At 35.5% G+C, this 21580-nt stretch overlaps 1 protein-coding gene and 1 pseudogene across 1 annotated transcript in view; one reads left to right on the top strand and one right to left on the bottom strand.

The window, feature by feature from the left end:
• Nucleotides 1–21580, top strand: part of LOC143392514 (guanine nucleotide-binding protein G(q) subunit alpha) — a 287083-nt gene that overhangs the window by 176913 nt on the left and 88590 nt on the right. The window lies entirely within an intron of this gene.
• Nucleotides 12729–13405, bottom strand: LOC143392515 (peptide chain release factor 1-like, mitochondrial pseudogene; annotated as a pseudogene).

The following is a 21580-nucleotide window of genomic DNA, read 5'->3' as shown; positions in this document are numbered from 1 at the left end:
AATCCAAGAATGAGAGCAGAAATAATATCTTAAACCAACCTGCATGTTAGTCTATTCATTGTATTTTTACAGGATGTAATGTTTGATTTTGAAGTACATGAATTCTTTTATATCTCCAGACTGTGTTTTAAAAAACTCATTATTCAGTTAGCCAATTACTAAGTGCACTACGCATCCAAAATGACAGTGAAAGAAATGTAACATTTTCTTAAAAAATGAAACATGGACTACTTGAGCATTTGCAGAGAAAAATGTCCAGGTTTCCAGACAGGAAAAATGAATTAAAGATGAATAACTGAGTCATTTGCAAAGGTTATGCTCTTCAGTTACTACTGAAGAAAATAAAACAGACAGTCAAAAGTTGAACTTGGCCTTCTCAAAAATCTCAGAAGTGTTAAAAAAAAAAAGGTTCTGTCATCATAACTTAGGCATAGACATGCTATAGTATTAGGAAAGGCATTTTGGAGGTTAATCTTCTAATTAAATACATAGTTCTTTGTATTTTTCAGCCTTATTGTAAAATTGGGAATTAACATTTAAGTTTTCAATGCATTCTTGAGTAAATTAGTTCTAAGTAGAAAACCTGTGCCATACACCAAAGTCTAACCAGATGTTCTCCATGTCAAGTAGAGGCAATTCTAGCCATCCAAACTGAACCTTCCAGGCCTCTGGTCTTCTTTCATTCATGGAGCTTTAGTCAAGTTATGGCACAAGATGTTTCAGAGCAGGCATCAATCATGTGAGCCTGGCATTATATCCTCGGCAGTCCCTGGAGGATTTTAGTATTTAGGGTAGCAGATATTGGGGAGTGAAATGTGACCCTTTCTGGGAAACCTTTACAGGTTGAACATTCCTAATCCAAAAATCTGAAATCCAAAAACACTGCAAACTCTGAAACTTTTAGAGTACTGCCATGGTGCTACAAGTAGTTATTCCATGCCATGAAACTCTGCTGTATATACAAAATTATCTAAAAATTTTATAAAATTGCCTTCAGGTTATGTATATGAAGTGTATATGAAACAAATTAATTTCATTTAGATTTAGGTCCCATCCCATAATATCTCATTATGTAGATGCAAATACTTCAAAATCAAAAAATCTGAAACACTTCTTGGTCCCAGGAAGTTTCAGATAAGGAATATTTAAACTGCATATGAAATCAAATAAAATAGGGAGTCCTAAACCATACTTAGCCTGAGTATGAAGGCTATAATTTGGAATATCAGATTCCTTTGCCTTCTCTCTTTAGTATGCTCAGCCCAGGACTTTGGGTACCTGGTAGCTCATTCTTGTTTTTTTCTTCATATCTCTGGTTTGTATACACAGTATATTCACACTAATTTGTGTCTTTATACCTGTACTTTGGATAATAATGATCATCACATTCCACCATCATTAATAACCCCATGTCCCCTCCCTTCCCCTCCAACAACTCTACCCTATCTAGAGTTCATCTATTCCTCCCGTGCTCCCGCTCCCTAGTCCACTATGAATCAGCCTCCTTATATCAAAGAAAACTTTCAGCATTTGTTTTTTGGGGGAGTGGCTAACTTCACTTAGCATTATCTTGTCTAACTTCATCCATTTACCTGAAAATGCCATGATTTTTGTAGCTCAATCTCTCTGAATAAAATTGAGAAGTGAAATCAAAGAACAAAAATTACATCAACTACTATAATTTGAATCTTGAATGTCTCTAGAAACTAGACTTATCCCCAGATTGATGCTGTTGAGAGGTAGTAAAACCTTTGAGAGGTGGGAACTATGAGGAGATCCTTAGGTTATGGGAGGGTACCCACAAAGGGTCTCTTCCTTTTCTTTTTCTTTTCTTCCTGATGATGAGGTGAGTGGTTTGGTCCACCACATGCTCTCACTGTGATGGGATAGGCCCAGAGGAATGGTGCCAATCTGTCACAGATTTCTCTAAAGTTTGTGAACCAAAATAAACATTTTTCTCTTTTAAAATTAAATATCAGGTGTTTTGTTATGGTTTAAAGAAGCCAACACATCAACTCTTCTTTATCTTAGCCCCAAACAAGCTGATCAAGGATTCTCTGAAATAAGATAATTTGGGTTGACCATCCCCTTTTACTGTAAAAGTCAAGACTGATGAGGTGTTACAGATCTTCATCCATGAAGTCTAACCTCTAGTTTTAGATAACACATGATTCAGAAGGCACTGTGGTAATTCATGGGCTGCTGTGCAATTTCAGTGCACATGTCTCCTGTCTTCTCCCCCACCTCCCCTCTCCTTCTCTTTCCTACCCTTCCTTCTCCTTGAAACCCTCCTTCCCCACTCTCATGCTCTTAGATGGCATATGGCTATGTTGCCCAGGCTGCTCTGGAAATTTGGTTCTCAAGGGTTCCCTGAGTGCTGGGGTGCAGCCACTACACCTGGCTTAGTCTGCACATCTCATGAAGTCAGCTCTTAGAAACTAAAGCTTTCTTTTATAGAGCTTTTGTTTCTCTTCGGAGTCACAAATACTATCTAGAAATCATCTGTTCAGAATTTCCATTAAAAGTGTTAGCTATAAGCTGGTGAAAATTTGAGGGGCTCTATTTTCAACTTGTACATTTATTTTAAATTGTATATGTAATACAGTTCCTTATAGATAAATCAGAAAATGCTAGTAAATTATCAATTTAAAAAGTAAAAGTCACCTAAGAGTTCACTGAGTATAATCACTGTTTTTTAAAATTTACTTTTAACTGGTGCACAAAATTTGAACACATACTGATAGAGTAACATGAGATGCTTTTATATGTGTGTATATTATATAATGTTCAAATCAGGTTAAATAAATTTATCATTTATTTATGGTGAAATTTTAAAAATCTTTTCTTCTAGCATTTTGAATTGTACAGTACATGGTTGTTCATAGTTGCCCTGCTGTGCAGTCACGCAACAGGACTTCTCCTGTATAAGTGTAATTTAGTACCCATTGACCAACCTTTATCCATCCCTCCCTCCCTTCCTCTCTCTGGCCCCTGGTACCTACCATTCTACTCACAACTTCCATGAACTCAGCGTTTTTAGATTCCACATATGAGCAACATCATGTGGCACTTTTGTTTCTATACATGACTTGTTTCACTTTAACACAGGGATCTCCAGTTCCATGCATGTTGCTGCAAATGACAGGATTTTATTTTTTTTATGACTAACGATTATCCATTTCGCACATGTACTGCATTTTCTTAAACATCAGTTGATTCACCCAGGTTACTCATGTTTTCTTGGCTATTATGAATAGTGCCGTAATAAACATGGGAGTATAGATGTCTCGTTAGCATACTGATTTCATTTTTTTAAAAAATATAATACCCAGTGGTTGGATCACATGGTAGTTCTATTTTTAATTTTTTTGAAGAACATTCATACCATTTTCCATAATGGCTGTACTAAGTTATATTTGCCAGCACTTATCTTTGGTCTTTTTGGTATTAGCCATTTTTACAGGGGTGAAGCAATATTGCTTTGTGATTTTGATTTGCATTTCCCTGATAATTAGTGATGTTGAACATTTTTATATATGTGTATCAGTTGGACTTTTGTATGTCTTTAAGAAATGTCTATTTGTATTGCCCATTTTTTAATCTGGTTCTTTTCTTGCTTTTGAGTTTTTGAATTTTCTTATATATTCTGGATTGTTAGCCCCTTGTCACACATGCAGTTAGCAAATATATTCTCCCATCCTGCAGGTTGTCTCTTCACTCTGTTCATTGTTTCTTTTGTTCCATGGAAGAAGCTTTTTAGTTTGATGTAATCCCATTTGTGTGTTTTAGCATTTGTTTCCTATGCTTTTAAGCTTTTAAGGCCTTCTTCAAAATGTGCTTGCCCATTTTAGTGTCCTAAAGCAGTTCCCCGGTGTTTTCTATTGGTAGTTTTTGTTTTGTTTTAATTATTCACTATATTTGGGGTTGATTTTTGTAAATGGTGAGAGAAGGGGTCTGGTTTTATTTTTATGCATGTGGTATCTCATTTTCTGAGCACCACTACTGAAAAAACTTTCCTCAGAGCATATTCTTAGCACTTTTGTCAAAAATCATTTGGCCATAGATGCATGGGTTGCCTTCTTGGCCCTCTCTCCTGTTTCATTGTGTGTCTATTTATGCCAGTACCATAGTGTTTGGATTTCGACAGCTTCTAATATCTTTTGAAGTAGTATAATGCCTCTTCCTTTATTCCTTTTCTTTTTTCTCAAGATAGCTTTCACTGTTTTTATATCATCAAGATAAATGTTAACAGTGTATTTTGTAAAGACGATTTCTGCAATTTAATTTTATTGTGCAGATGTAGGATTTGCAAGCAGTTTAAATAGTTTATAAAGTAATAGCATATATATAAACTAAATATGATAGTTTATATTTCAATACTTTTGTATTTAATAGATACAGTATGTACTAGTAGTTCTTTTCTCAATTTGAAGTTAATTACACATCTTGTAGTTTTGTTTTTGTTGTTTTGAGCATGGGAGATGCCCTCCTGCCTATTGAGAATCTTTGGTGAGTTCTCTTCTGACTTTGTAGACGGCTCCACTGTCTTCCGGCATTGATACTTAGAAGACAGGGCAATAATATTTCTATCCCCGTAACTTGCCTTGCTTTTGCTGTCTAGAGTTTTGGTATATAATTCATAAGAAGAAATAAAACATTGTTTTATACAGAATTACATTGTCTAAACACTAATATTTTCTGGGCTCTAAAGAATCTTAGTGAAAGTCCAGTACTAAGACATCCTGACACTTGGTCACTTAATTCTAACTTCAAGAATTTGATGAAGTCACATAGTCAGGAATACCTGAAATAATTTTGGATTTTCTTGTGATTAGAGGAGAAAGCTTTGATAGGTTTGGGGAACCTTTATCATGGGGATTATGAAATAAAGGTTTTTAGAGGGAAAACGTAGGGAAAGGTTTGCGGGCATAATTTACTATACCTGATAGCTTCTGTTCAATTCATATATTCAACCACACTTCTCCAAATACACCTGCCTAGATTGATTATTTTGGCTATAAGTTTATAATAGTGAATGTTCAGATCTTGTATTTATTTTTTTCTTTCATTTCATTTTCTTTTTTTAAATTGTCTTGCTAGAAAGCCTATTTTGCAGTCATTTTTGGAAATATTCCCACTATTCCAAGAACATAGAATTACCACCTTCAGCTTCTTCATCTAAAATACATACATAGGACTAGAGATGTAGTTCAGTGGTAGAAGGCATGCTTAGCATGCTAAAGATCCTGGGTTAAATTCCTAGCACAAAAACCAAAACAAAACAACATACACAAATAATTTTTGATCCATAAATTTGATTAGTGTATCAGATGCTCTGGAGCCAGCCTTTCTGGATTGAATCTTGGCTGTACCATTTATAAGCTGAGTGACCTTGGGCAAGTTATTTAACCATCCACCTCCTACTCTCAGTTTTCTGAGCTTAAATGGGGCTAATAATAGTACCTGCCTTATATGATTATTGTAAACATAAAATAGCTTTATATATAACATGCTTATAACTGTATCTGCCTGGCACATAATCTATATTTAATCAAAGATAGCTATTTTTTGTCCTTAATATGTATGGGTGAGGGTATATCTTTATACTATATAATATTTTATCTACTTTGATTCAGAGTGGCACTATAAGATTATATTCCTGCATACTACAGTGATGCAGCCACATCAATGTTTATAGCAGCTCAATTCAACTAGCTAGACTGTGGAATCAACCTAGATGCCCTTCTAAATGAAAGGATAAAGAAACTGTGGTATATATACACAATGAAATATTACTCAGCCTTAAAAAAGAATGAAATTATGGTATTTGCAGGTAAATGGATGGAGTTGGAGAATATCATGCTAAGCGAAATAAGCCAATCCCAAAGAACCAAAGGCCAAATATTTTCTCTGATATATGCTGGTCCATAATTGAGGGTGGGGTGGCAAGGGAAGAATGGAACTTTGGATTGGGCAGAGGGAAGTGAAGGGAGGGGAGGGGCCATGGAGGTGGGAAGGATGGTGGAATGAGATGGACATTATTACCCTCTGTACATGTATGATTGCACTAATAGTGTGACTCTGTATCACAAACAGAGGAATGAAAAGTTGTGCTTCATTTGTTTACAGTGAGTCAGTGCATTCTGCTGTCATGAATAACTAATTAGAACAAATTTTAAAATATTATATTTCTATCTAGTATTTTAAATAACCAGATTTAAAGTATTCAATTTACTTTCCTCATTACTTGTTTCTAGTCTGAAGAGTTGCTTGTGACTGTGTAAATATGTAGTTGGTATTTGGGTTTATTTTTGGTAGAAGTTTAATTGTTACTCAACTGAAAAGGGAACTGCTACATCACTCTGTAATATGTTGTCTTGCTAATCTGAATCTGAAAACTCAAATAACCAATACAATGACAGAACATGCCTGTGTAGTTACCTTAAAACTCAAATCACTTTAGAACTGGGGATGTGACTCAGTGGTGAAGGGCTTTGCCTGGCAGGCATGAGGCCCTGGGTTCTATCCCTAGCACTGCAAAAACAAAACAAAACAAAACAAAAAACTCCTCCCCCAAGTCCCTTATTTGGTTTCTGGTAGATCTTCATTGTTGCTACTCCCTTATCAGATTTGATAACAACAACAAAAGACAGATTGAATGTGGGTGTGGTGTTTTTCCATTCTGAGGACTGTCCTTACTACCAGGTACATAGGAAGAAATATCTTTAATCATGTTCAAATGTTGGAAGTCACTATCTTTTCAGTACCTGCAGACATCTGTTTGCTCTTGCCAGCATGTTTACCAGGAATCTTACTGCCTCCGGACATTTTAAACATTTTAAATAATTGTAGGCCAGGCTTTGTAAACTCAGAGTAAAACTTGCAGTTGTTTTTAAAATCAACTAGGGTTGCAGAATATGGTGCGTTAAATTTCGCTGATTATGTAGAATAGAACTCTGCAGTGTTCTGTTAAAAAAAAAAAAAAATAGGTGGAGTCATGGTGAATTTGAAAGAATAGTCTCCAATTTTAAAAATTCTTTACCAAACAAAAAGCATCCAAACAATCGAATCTCAGTTGAAGGTGATGTAAAGATATAAAATCTTACCTATGAGAATTTAAAGTTCTTATTGTGCATCATAATCTCTCGGTAGTCAGTGTTTCTTGAAAATGGTTGCAAACCATAGGAGAGCCAAGTGAGGAAGTGCAAATGTTAGAACTTCCCTTCATCAAAGCTCACCTGCTGTGCATTTAAGGGCTAAGGCAAAAATCTCAAACTGCTCTATTTCAGCAGGTACAAATGTGTAGTTGTTGTGTGATACCAAGTCATTATTGTACAACTATTTTAACACAGTGAAAACATTCAACTTCAAAAACTGATGACATTCATTGATACCCCAATAACCATGTAATAAGTATATTATTACATATTTTAAAATGTTTTCCCCCACTCTATGTTCTCAAATCCTAACCTCGTTTTCCATGTGGTTTTAATTTTTTCATATTGCAGGAATTTTGGAAACTGCTTTTGCCTAGATGTTAGAAGAAAATATTTTTTTCTAGACCAGCCAAGTTTCTCATACTTTAACTATTGGATCAGCTTTTCCTTGCGTAGAAACTATTTCTACAAAAGAAAGAATGGCAATGCTAGGATGTACATGATTCACAATTTACCTTATTGAGCAAATTGCCTGCTTAGCAGTAGAATTCAGGATTACAAATAAGTGTATGCATGTCCAGGCTCAATGCAGAAAGAGGAAGTAGAGCTTGCTTGCTTTCTTGGTCTCCAAGGCCTTTGTTGATGCAAGATGTTACAGGAAACCTCTTTATTTCCAATTTGTCTTTAGCATAGCATCCAAGAAAGTGGACACTAAGCCTAGAATATCATACATAACAGTTTCAGTTTCACATCTATACATGGCCACAGGCAGAGATATGAAGCAGAAAACCCTAGAAAGCAAGACATTTTTCCTTAGAGTGACTGGGTATCAACCCACCAGTTGCTTACTTTATATTTCTGAGCCAGACAGGTCCCTGAAATGTAGGCATTCATCCTAACTAAAGGAGTCCCCACCAGGCATTGAAGTGCCCAAGGGAGAGAGGCTACTAGCCTTCAGGGAAAGTCTGGCTAAGAAATACTAATTTTAAAAACAAAATAAAGCAAGAGTAGCATCAGGCAGTATATAATTAGCTATTCTTTTGTGTAGCACATGCTGAAAATGCATCTTGGAGTCAGAGAAGTCTCTGTGAGCTGGTTCAGTTGGCCCCTTTCCTGCAGGCCTGTACTTTGTCTGGGCAATGCCTTCATGTACAATAGAGAAGGCCAAGCTGTGACTAGACCCAGCCTGTGCATGCCTGACCAGCAGCCAGGATTTCACTCCGGTTCCCCTAGACTGAGGGCCATGTGCAGTGACTAGCTGGACAACTATAGAAGGTGATCTCACTCCCCTCCTTTCCTTCTTTGAGGCATCTGGGATTTAAGTTTTGAAATGAACATGTGAATAGTTCCCAGGAAGATTTATATATATTCCCAGTGTATGCATTTTGGGGATACTGTTTAATTGAAACCTTCTTTGACATGTTCTTCTCCAGTTTCTTCTGTGTATCCTGTTTCATGAATGTCTTTATAACTGTTTGCATCTCTGTACCTTTTAATGTGACTATCATAGCACTATGACCAAGGTAGATGCTTAGAAGATGTTAAATAGAATAATATATTTCACACATAATGTGCCATAGATAATAGAGGAATTAATATTAGAGGAAAAACAGTCAGTAAATCTGGGAAATACATACTTAATATGAAGAAGAACAGATGATTACCTACCTGTTATTCTAGGCTCAAGTACTCTCAAGATCATGTTTCAGAGATTTCCTTGGTCCTTTTCTAAATACACATTTTAAAGTTAACTTTATAGATGTTGTGTTTTCTCATTTAACCCAGATAGAATACTATTGTACCATATACTTTGTCTCTAAGCATCTCTTGCCTGAATCCCCATGTCAGTTTTTTCCTGCCCCACTGTGTAGCACCTCAGCATGGATGCACAGCTCTGCAGAGCTAGATATTCATTCTGTATCATAACTTTCCATTCACATCATTTATGAATAACTGATGCAATACTTTATGTCTGGACATCTGATTTAAGGAACATAAAATAGGTAGGCAAAGCTTAGCCCAGATTTACTTTGTTCATTTTAAAATTCCTCCCCAGTATAAATCAGCAAGTAGGGAGCAAAAGACACTCTGAATAAAATGAGTAAAACAGTTGTACATGAGGTATACAGCATGGAGAACATTGAGAAACATGAGATTTAATTTTTGTCTGAATTTAATTCAGGTTTTTGTGCCCCATGTTGAGAATAGAGAAACATTAGAGGAGAAAGAAAATAATAGAAAGGAAAAGACAAAAAGAATACTCTAAAGGTTGCCTGGGATGTGGTTGAGTTTAAGTTTCTGGAGAAGAATATCTTTGACCTACATGTGCTATATTCGTACAGTTAACCCAGAGCAGAGGCACCTCAGGTGAGAGGAACACGTGATATTGAGCCAGTGGAGGATTCTTCTGCTACTTAATGCATTTTGAGAGATGAGCTGGTAAGGGCAATTACACACAACTAGTTTAGGTCACATGAGACCCTGACACTCTTAGGAAACTGAAAAGAAAGTATATGAATACGTAAAAATGTTCATGAATACTTATTGCTAATAGCTCATCCGTTTCCTTAAAGATTTGCTTTTTAGGGTAAGATTTCACTAAAGCAGGAACAGTGTTTCTGTGATCAGAGAGGATGTAATCTGCATATACCACTTTCTATTACATCAAATTTTTTTATCCCATAGGCACAGTATTAAGATGTTTAGTATAAATCAGCAACAAAGCCAAATATTAATATATGGAGTATGAAACACAGAATTATTAACATAATGCACATGGGTGTCTTCTGGTGCTCAGAACACTGTAGTGTAGTTTTCCATTGTGCTATATTTAATTGAGGCTTTTTATAATACAGTGATACCAATTAATAATTGTTCCTCTTCCTGGTGGCTGGCCATCATTGATGTATCAGAAAACATCAGTGATACGAACAGTGATTCTTATTTTTATGTTACATTAGTGGAGATAAATTCTGCTGTAATATTGCTGATATGGTACAGGTTTTGCACGAAATATATTGCTTTCCCCGCTCTCCCCACTTTTGGTACTAGAATTGAACTGCATCCCCAGCCCTGTTTATTTTTTTATTTTGAGACAGGGTCTTACTGTGTTGCTGAGGCTAGCCTGGAACTTGATCCTCTTGCCTCAGTCTCCTGAGTTGTTGGGATTATAAATCTGACAACAGTTGCTTTTAGCAGCATCTGTTGAGCACTACCATATAAAAACCATACTATTTGAGAGACCTGAGGAGAATGAAAATGTGAAACAAATCTTTCCCCAGGTTCTCAGCAACAAATTGGTGAATTGTATACTTGTCTACTATAGCAATTAAACCTTCATGCTTTATCTCCAAACAAATCATCATTAGAGTTTCAGCAAAGATACTTCATAGTTCTCTCTAGGATACAATTTCCAATTTTTTCTGATTTTGGGTGTGTACTACTACAAACAGTCCCCAGGGTAGATTGTATGGTCCAAGCTTTTTTTTTTTTTTTTTTAAATCACACACACATTCATAAAAGTTATTTTGGCTCTTATTAAAATTCTGCTTGATAAAAATTTTGGTTCCTTTGTAATATAAAAAATATTTTACTGTTTTAAAAAGTTATATTATTTCTTTGTGACAGTAATCTAGTGGTCTGGTTTTAAGGTCAGTTTAAGATTTTTAACATAAATAAAGGAGCATCACACAAAATATTTAGTTGTAAAAGGAACATGTAGGAAGGAACTACATCATGGGTGCGCTTACTAAATTATGATTCTTATTTTCAGTCCTGTCACCAATTCACAGGTTTTTAAATGAAACTTTGCTAGTATATTTCCATCTTGGCTTATGCCAGTTAATTCAACAGCTTAGCTGTTAATTCAACAAATTGAAAGCTGTTACATTTTTCATGTTTAACAAATGGGTTAAAAACCCCACTGAAACTTTTCCCTAAAAGATTTATGTTGTCTTTAGCTTACGCATAGATTTCCTCCCAATAGCTTCCAATAACTTTGACAGCAAAATCGCATCACTGTGGAAACAGTTCCAGGTATCCACTTTCAAAATGCATTTTTTCACAGCATATGTTGGGCCTTGAAGGAATAGATTGTTTATTTTTACAAAATCTCTGTCAGGTTGCTTGTTAAACTTGTTTTCTACACACACACACACGCGCGCGCGTACATCAGCATATTTGGAAAGCATGCCATTTCGTAGAAGAAAAATGTGTATTTATCTTTAAATTATTCAATTCTTATAAGAATAAGAAACCTTTCATGGCTTAAAATCAAATAAGAAACCTCATGGCTTAAAATATTTTCATGATTACTCTCCTTCTTATTATAAACTGTTGTCAAGAGTCTACGGATAGTAGAATCTGTAAATCACCCGACTGGGGAGAGATTAAAGGAGATACTTGGCCACAAAGAACCTTAGGAACCTCCTGTCTTTCCCTTGGAACTCAGATACCACTTGTGGCTATCAGACAGATGAGGCTGCTGTTGTTATTCCATACGTTAAATAGAACAAAACTTGTTATCTTTCTCATTTGCAGACTAAACACATAGGTTTTGATAGGTTCTTCCTGCATCCCATGGATGGTTATGCGCCTCTACTTCAAAGACCAGGGCCTCAGTTTAGATCACCTGGGGAGCATTAAAATACCTTAGACACTTCCCAAACCAGGTTATTAGGATGTTCAAGGGTAGTACCTAGGATTTTTTTTTTTTTAAATAGGTGATGCTGATATTCAAGTTTGAGAAGCCCTGATTAGCACTTCTCATATTTTGATGTCCACACTTATCACCTGAGGATCTTAACTTGGAGATTCTCACTAAGGCCTAGAGATTTACATTTCTTACAAGCTTCCAGAGCTGCCTGGTGAGTGGACTTCACCACTTTGAGCACAGAGACTACATCACCCCTCTCTACTATTCTCTCTTCATTCTTTTGGGTTCTCAAGGCTACTGATAAACAGAACTGCAGCTGTGTTGAGAAGGGCCTCAAGCTCCAATTGTTGTTGCTGCATGACAGGGAATTTTACTGAGAACAAAAATAATACTTTCCTGATTTGTGAAACCAAGATAGTTGTTAGATGTGTTCTTAACTTTTGTGTTTTATCTATTGAGCAAAGCAGGGGACAGCTTCATGCTTTGTACTCCTTATTGCAAGGTGAACTCACTCTATTGTGGGGAAGCCAGAAATTACAGAATGGCTACCTGAAAAAATATTGAATTATAAGGGTGGGAAGGAGAGGAATAAAAAATATATATCACTGATAGTATGGGTGGAAATTTCTGTTTCCTTTTTATTTATTTAAAAAATATTTTACATTTAATTTTAAGTATTTTACGTAAAACAAAGGACTTCATGTACTTTTTGTACACGAGTGCAAGATTTATAATAGCAGTCATGATTGTGTATGTTTTACTAATGCATTGAGGGAAATCTGTTTTAATTTTACATTAAGAATATGCATATTACTTCCAATTGTAACTTTTTAGGAGAAAATACTGGTGAGTACGCAAATTGATGTGCTATAGAATTTTCCTAAGCTAATACTTTAATAACAAATCAACCTAAACTTTTAGGAAATAATTTCTAATAAAGATTTGTAATGAGCATAGTCCTTCAGTGACTGTATAAGTTCATACAGTAGATAGTTTTCTTGTATAAAAGTTTCAAGACTGTGCAATGATTTGTTTATTTTATGATCTGTGATCCGGTTCTATAGAAAATGTTCTCATTTTCTCTGATCTTCCTTTAGTTCCAACCTGAATCTTCCCAGTACTGTATCTTTAACTTGTTTTTTCCTAAAGATGCAAACTGTACATCTTTGCATGTAACTTTTTCATAGCTATCTCTCTATTTTTCGGTTAAGGTCTCTCGTTGATATTCAGAAACAACACATGTTGGGATCTGAATAGACTGTGGGATTTACTTGCTGATTCCCAGCTCCATTGACTGACTTAGTATCAATTCTCAAATCTTTAGTTTTATTCACCAGATTAATCTCAGTGGGCTGGGGTAATATTGCCACTGTCATGATGCTAGTTGAATGGGGCCTTGCTTCTCTGTCTTTGGTACTCTGTATGCTCCCCCTTCAAATTCCATGTGTTTATAGGCTTTTGAACCACCAGTGCTGCAGATGCATGTCTAAGGCCACTGATTTCACTTGAAAAGTATTTTGGGGGTTTCAGTATGCCATCTTTTATATGCAACATATTGCTGATACATATCACATATCTCTGAAGTAAATAACATTGCCTCTTGACCCTCAGCTACTGTAGTTACCTCCAGGATCAAATAATTTTCATTTGAAAAATTATTGGTTTCTTCTGAGGGAACCAAAATTAAGATAATCCAATGCTTCAAATGAGTTATTATTATTATTTTTTTTGACACAGTTATTTCATTTGCTGCAAGTTTCCAAAATCTTCATTCTTATCATGCAGCAAGTGCTCTGTCACCCACAGCTCCTGCTCCTTCTTGCTCAGGAATTTGGTTATTGCCACCCACTTCAGCCCCCTGAATCTTAATTGGGCTTCCGACCTTGTCTGGTGCTGCAGAAAGGTCCCTAAAGTCCTGCAAGTGAGAACAGCTCCTCCAGTGGCAGGCTCCTGCAGCTTAGTCCGACAGCCCGGACAGCCCATAGACCATGAGTAGCACCCCATGGAAGCCGGCCCCACATTGGTGGCCTGAGCCTGGGAAGCCTCCGGATCTATTTTCTTTTTTATTTTAAGCTCTGTAAGCAACTCTGACCTTCATATAAGAATACTGAGTTTTGAATAAAATGACTGAGTTATTACTTATAATACCCATTGAAAACACAGTACTAGTGTTTGTCTATTCATTTAGTGCAAAAAAATCAAATTCAGGTCCCCACATATGCTAAAGAACAAGCTACATGCCCCAGCCCCTCCAGTGTTAAAATATAAACAATGCCATTACAGCTTCTGCTCCAGGTTCCCAGAGTGATCACAAGACATCCAGCCCTCAAAGGTTGACATGAGGAAACAAGGAAAGCCTAGGACCCTGCTTTTTTGTGTTTCTATCACTGGTTAAATATTTTAATATCACTTCAGTTTGTTTAAATATGTAATCGTTAGAGCAAGGCATCTCTGGCATTATTGAATCCAATGGCCCAGTTACATAAGTCAACCCTTCACAGATAAAGGTTCTGGAGCTAATCTCACATTTTACCAGAGACCCAGTAGATCTCCCAGTTTCCTGAGTAGGACTGCTGCCTCTGTCCAGAACTGGTCATTGTACCGTCTCTCTAGTGTTCCCTTCAGTCCTCTTAAATTTCATTTCTGGACAAATATATCAGAAGTGAAGATATCTTTGTTCTGTTTTACAAGTACTTACTTGTCTATCACTAACATTCTGCTAGAATACAAGAAATATTAGACAGTCTTACCTGAAGTAATATGCAGCATTGTTAGAAATTCTGTGCATACAGACCTGGAACAGGTAAAGAGCAGTACCAGACAATATGTAGCTTGATGCCCACTGAGTGTCATGAAGACCATCAGTGTCCTGAGAGGATAAGAATAACTGAGAAAGGCTCAAATGGGAGGATGTAGTGAATTCTGGGAAGGACGAGTCCCACCACACATCCTTTTCCCCCAGATTTATTTTTTAATTAGATTCTACTGCTATTTTGTCTTCATAAATATGAAAATCCCATACTGTGTTTACTACCTAGACACCCTGATTGTTTCTGCTCAAAATTTTGAACATATTGCTTGAAGTTTTCCCTTTATTCCAAAAAAGTTTAAATCTCTATAAATTTAAATTTTAAATTTTATTAATAAATTTATTAAATCTGATAATCATGAGTAGAAAACAAAAGAACAGAGATTTTCATAGAATGGTAATTAATCCAGGTAGATAATTCAGAAGTTTCTGTCTGTGTGCCATTGTTTTTCATCTCATATCAGCAAACCAGCAGTCTCCTTACCCACCACTTCTTGTTTTCTTTCACCCCAGTCTTCTGCATTAGGTTGAAAGAGATCAACATCTTCCTTTAACTCATATTTTCCCAGCAAGAGACTGGTTTAATAGTAGATGTTGATGCTCTAGAATGGTTGGTATTTCCTATAACCAGGTATAGGAGATTTTAAAATATGTAAAATATATGGAGATAGTGCCAATAGAAACTGAAGAAGGGAAAGACATGGTCTCTTGTACTGTCCGGGGCACTTCTCGCCTGCAAGCACAAAAGAGGTTAGTGAAAGGTTAACTTCCTTCTGACAGGCAGTTTCTATATAGGTTCTTTGGAGTGAAGATCAGAATGTTATCAGAAATGGATGGTAGCTCAGATGACACAGTGAAAAGGAAGTCGGGGCTAAATTTAGAAATCACACAAAAACTTTTTAAAAATAGCAATATAACCAGTAACACAAAAAAGAGGCAATATGCATTTTCATCTTCCTGAGAAAGCAGTGCAAGTTGATGTGTTTTTTTGGATTATATAAAGATTGATTTGGTTTGTGGTATTTCATGACTAGTGCTGTGTCACCAATCACTTTAGCTTTTCATGGGGAGCTCTTTAGAGTTGAAGAGGAAGCAAACTAGGAGAGCAGATGGTAAAATGCTTGCTGAAGAGTGAAGTTTTTGACACAAAAGATTGAACCTCAGGTGAGGATGTATGAAGAATTTAAAAATAAAGAATTCAAGGAGTGGAGAACACACATATATATATATCAATCACACACACACACAAAATCAGGTAAAGCCTTCAGGCACATCTAATGGGGTGTGTTAGACAAGGTTTTTTGATTGTTTGTTTTGTTTAGGGATTGAACTCAGGGGTACTGGACCACTAAGCCACATCCCCAGTCTTATTTTATATTTTATTTAGAGATAGGGTCTCACTGAGTTGCTTAAAGCCTTGCTTTTTTAGCTTCTGGGATTACATGTATGTGCTACTGTACCTGGCTTAGACAAGTTTTTGATTAGATTGTGGTCTTTGTGTGTTTTGAAAACATTGAGAGGAGTACAGTCTAAGGAAATTTAGGCTTTTTCTGTAGATGGGGGAAAAAACAACCTTTTTGTGTCACTGAAAGTCAACATCCTTCTAGTTGAAAAACAATTCTAACTATAAAATAATCACCAGTGGTAATTATAATTTTTATATATAATCTATATCTTAAGAATTTAAAACAGCATTTCCTTGCGGTACAAAACTGATAGTGCTACAACATGTTGGTAGGAATCCTAGAAATTATAATTTTTGAACAGATCCCTAAGTTTTACTGAATACAAAAAAGTGTTAGGAGAGGATATTTCACAAGGATATTCCACCATCGTTCCCCTTGTGTTATACCTGAGGTACAAACTAAAGATTATTTCTATTTATTGATGCATTAGTATGTGCTTGTTACTCTGCTGTTTTATGTATATTCTTACTTTTAATCTTTACAACAGTACTGTGAAGTAGTTATCAGAACTTCACTTTGGGGTAAGGAAATCAAGGTTTTACAGGAGTGCCAAAGTATGTAAATGATCTCATTCCATGCATCTAACTCCAAAGCCACAGGCCCCGAGCCACTGTGTATGTGACATTCCTAACAACCCAAACCATGTGGTACTCTTTGGTACCTAATGCATGACCTGTTTTTCTCAGTTAGATCTATGTGTATTAGAACTCAGAGCACAAGCTTTTAGTGCATAAATTAAAGGACCAGGAGGAGAAAACATTGGAAGGTCTCAGCTACACAGGTTTTTAATGAATCTTAGCCAATAAGCTAAGAAAATGTTGATTTGTAGGAGTCAGATTCAGAGTAATTCTCAGTTCTTCATATGCATAGTATACAAGCCTCCTTATCAAACAGAGAATACAAGAATTACACGAAAGCCGTGGGAGTTGTGGGTTTGAGCAGGGGTAAGCTCAAATTATTTCAGGATCTGGTAGGTAATATGAAGGTGGCCAGGTTTTGTTCTTTGATCCAACATAGTTTTTGCATTATAGGACATAGAATATGCTTAACTTCTGTAACAAATTATGTGTTCCCTTCTTTATTCTTGTCAATGTGAGAGTCAGTTGGTAGCCAACCTCACTAGAGCTCCTTGTCATCTTGGAATATGGGTAATATTGCTTAGTCTTTCAGTTTATCAAAAGGAGTAGGTATTTGTGTGTTTTGTTTTGGTGTGTGTGTGTGTGTGTGTGTGTGTGTGTGTGTGTGTTTGGGTTTTGTTATTTCTTAATGTGAAATCTCTGAATTTTAGATATTGACCTCTTAAAAAATTGTACTAAATCAAGTGGTATGTGAGACCTCACTTCTAGCCCTCTTGGTATGAAAACCAAGTCTTCTCCATATATAGGCTAATAATGAGTCCCAGTGTGACTAAGATTCAGATACTAAACTTGATACCTGTTGTCCTAACATCCCACCACTTTAGCATTTGTCACAGGTTTTCATTTTTTAATAAAGCATTCGTATTAATATCTGCATTAAAATAAGCCAGTTTAGCATTAATAGACATTCACTTTGTGTTTCCAGATTTGTCTGTGCAGGTACATAAACTTCTTGCTTGATTAAATCTCAAATCTGTTCCAACAATTTTCCACATCCTTCCCAGACTCATTGTTAACTGTGCCTCCCTTTCAAAGATAGCATGTAGCATTTCTACTGAATAGAAGTAAGTTCCAATAAGTGACTGGAGACATCCAGCTCCTTCTAGTCTCAAAGATGTAGAGGCATGTGCTTCTGCTGCCTCTACTAGTCATGCTGTTCTCTGCAAGCTGCAAGACCCACTCACACACCAGCCCAGCAGTAAGCATGGTCAGTGGGAAGTTTTTGTCATGTGAAATATGAGTGGAAAATCAGGACTGAGCAATCTAACTAACAATCACACAATCTAACTGTGTGGTCTAAAAAGCTTTTGCTTCAGTGACTATTTGCTATAAATCTATTACTATTCAATTCATTGTTTGATTGATGCTTTTATTTTGGGACAAATTCTTTTAGCCATAATAAGCTTTGAAAAACCTTAAAATACATGTTTAACAACAGCAACAAAAAATACTGAGCTATTTTGTTTGTTTCTTAAAGTCAATGATAATGTATAACTTATGTAAAGATTGTTAATATTTAGCATCCACCATTGTAGCCATAGTGATGTCATCAATCACAGAAAATTTTAAAGGCCTAAGTCTTCTGAAAAAGGATTTATATCTACTTCAAAAGTTTGTGGGTATTTTCAGAAGACTTTGCCCAAAGATGACATTTTACATGTGCAGTTGCAGAAAATGTATTTTTATATCAGTCCTTAATGACTTTTCATTTGATAAAGTGACTTCCCTTCTAATCTAATTTAGCTCATCATTTATTCCAGCTATTCTTACACATGTACAAAAATTAAAGCAGTAGTTTTTAATTCATTAACTCCCCTAAACAGAAGAAATCATTTACAAATAATTGATGGTTTAGTTTTTTTTTTTTTCACCCACTAATTCATGGAATCCAAGTCAAACTTTTAAAAATTTGTTGATAAAGTGAAATACTTAGCATGGCTTTAGATACAATAGTAAAACCTTTTGATTATTTAAAATGTTTTAAAAGTCATTGTGGAAATAAGAGTATTTTGTGGTAATGATATAAATATAGTTCTTGATGGAAAAAAAGTGTCATCGTACAGTACTATATATATTAAATAAAGCGTATGGATCAGAAATGCACTTGGAATTAGTTATGGCTCACATATAAGTCACAATTGTGTCTAAATAACCCTCAACAACCTACCAATTGTGAGTTTTATCTTCAAAACCTATTTAAGAACAGTAGGTTCCTATTGGAAGGTAGTTCCTATGAAAATATTTGAACTTAAATATTTACATATTTTCACTTGAAAAATATAATAGTGTAGGAAATATCTTCCATTTAGCAGAATTTGTTCTGACCTTATCAAGTACCTCAGCCTCCAAAGAGAGGTTATTTGCAAAATAATTGTTAATGAAAATATTAACAATTTCAAATTTATTAACCTTCAGTGGTTAGCAGATTTTTAAAAAAGAATATTACAAGCAATATTTAAAAGTATAATATGTCCATTTTGAAAAAAAAATTAGTCTTCTGAAAAATGTCAGACACACATTATAAAATACAGATATAGCTAAGAGCATGATTCAAGTACAAGAAGGTACCAACAAAAATATTTCTGCTCATGTTTCTTTTTTAATCTACATGAACAATGAAAGTTACATTTTTAAGAAATAATTTTGTATTTGGAATTAATGTTTTAAAAAATACGTATTTCCTTAAATAATGCCAACATAGTACAACTGATTTGTTGGTTAATAAATATTTTAGAGTTGCATGACATTAACAATTTTAGTAGCCTTTTTTATACTCAAAAGTATCATGGTGTGGTTGGTAAACTGCATCATCACACTCTCAATAGAAAGTCACCAGTTTCTTAGTACTGGTCCCAGTAATGTTCCACAGTTGATTACTACCTATAATCTTCCTAAAATTTATGTCCTTCTTGCTACTGACTTCTGTTTATTTAAAAATCTTTCTGGTAAGATCTGGGTTTCCTTCATTTCTACTTACATTCTGAATATTTCGTTACTCTTTTTCTCAGGACAAAGAGGTATCACTACTATTATTTTGTTTTATATTTTTACTAATAGAACAGTTTCTTCTCTGTGTTAAAGGGGCATTTAGACAAGCTATTTGTTCCTTTCCTTCCTCAGGTGCCTATTTCATACAGGGTGTTCCAGAAAGATTATACCCCTGTGCTGGACCTTGGAATGCTCAGGAGTGTCTGGGCCTCAAAACATTAAGGAACTTGTTCATTTTACTTTGAGGGCTATGTCTGAAAGTCTACGAAATTGAGTTGGGGAGTCTTCTTTATCTGTTTTCTCTTTTGTCAAACAATAAAATCCCAAGCCAGCAGCAACATATTCCTCTGGTTAATAAAATTATAGGAGCACAGACATTACAAAGGGCTAATGTGATTAGATTTCTTTTTTTTTTTTTTCTGAGAGGTAATATCAGGAAATGATCCACATATAATATGTGATCTCAGAAATGACGATGATATGAATCCATAAAGCAAGGCATTTACGTACTGTGCCAGACTGGGGGAGAATCAGCCAGGAAGTTGTTGTATTTGTATAAAATCAAGCCCCTGTTGGCTGTTCAGGTTCTCACTCCCTACTCCATGTTTTAAAAATGTTATCCATAAGTACAACAATCCTGTCAACCAGTTGAAAGGAAGATAGCCTCCGTGTTCAAACAAGTTTGAGAACTCCAACCCTTAGCTCACAGATTCTCAGCTCCATTGTCTTCTTGGAGCTTCTGCATTTTGCAGTACAGACATCTGTTTAACTTCTTACAACTACCATTTTCTACATTGGTCTTACTTTGACTTTGGAACCTACTTGTCAAATAGACAACTAAACCATCAATTAAAATCTCAAGTAACTAATGTCCCACAAATATTCTTTGAAGGCATCCATACATATATTCCCTAATCTTTTTTTCAATATTGCTTTTTAGTTGTAGGTGGACACAATACCTTTATTTTATTTTTATATGGTGCTGAGGATCGAACCTAGTGCCCCACTCATGCCAGGTGAGCACTCTACCTCTGAGCCAAAACCTCAGCCCATTCCCTAATCTTAATGATTTGTAAATCTTTAAGAGTCTCCCTTCCCAGTTTCTTCTTTATCACATTATGACTTTATATAAACTCTGAAAATAAACTGTTCTTTAGGTAGTATTTATGATGCTTATGTGCATATACCCATACTATGATGTTACCATCATAATCATAAAGGTAATAAGTGGGACTTCAAAGAGTGTAAGATTTATTTGTTTATTTATTTAGGTACTGGGGATTTTGAACTCAGGGCCATTTTACCTCTGAACTGCATCCCCAGCCTTTTTAATTTAATTTTATTTATTTATTTTTTAAATTTTATTTTAATTTTGTTTTGAGACAGGGTCTAGCTAAGTTGCTAAAAATAGAACTTGTGTTTCTCCTGTTTCAGCCTCTGGAGTCACTGGGATTACGGGCGTGTACCACTGTGCCCTGGTAATGCAAGATTTTGCAGACCTGAGGGCAAGATTCTTTGTAATAGGACTATGTAAATTACATCAGTCCCACACTCTTTGGAACTGCTTGGTTTATGTTTTGCCATACTGGGTCAAGCATCTGACCTCCAGTGTCATTGCTTCTGATAATTAGGATATGGTGACAAACATGAAGTAGGAAGATGACAAGTACAGAACTAAATAGAAGAATGTTTACTTGAAAAATTAGTAATAGGGCCAGAAAAGAGATTTGAGTTCTTTTAAAAGAAAAAGAATGTTTTAAATGATAAAGGAATATTTCCTCCACCCAGGAGGGAATCTACTTTGTGTTGGGATAAGTCAGTATAGCCTATTGGAAAGCAAAACCCAAAAGAGAAAGATATTTCCAGCA

The sequence above is a fragment of the Callospermophilus lateralis genome, chromosome 2 (genome assembly GCF_048772815.1).
Source record: "Callospermophilus lateralis isolate mCalLat2 chromosome 2, mCalLat2.hap1, whole genome shotgun sequence".
In the NCBI taxonomy this organism is placed as follows: Eukaryota; Metazoa; Chordata; class Mammalia; order Rodentia; family Sciuridae; genus Callospermophilus; species Callospermophilus lateralis.
Note: the sequence above shows the minus strand (reverse complement) of the source record. Positions and strands in the feature narration are given on the sequence as shown.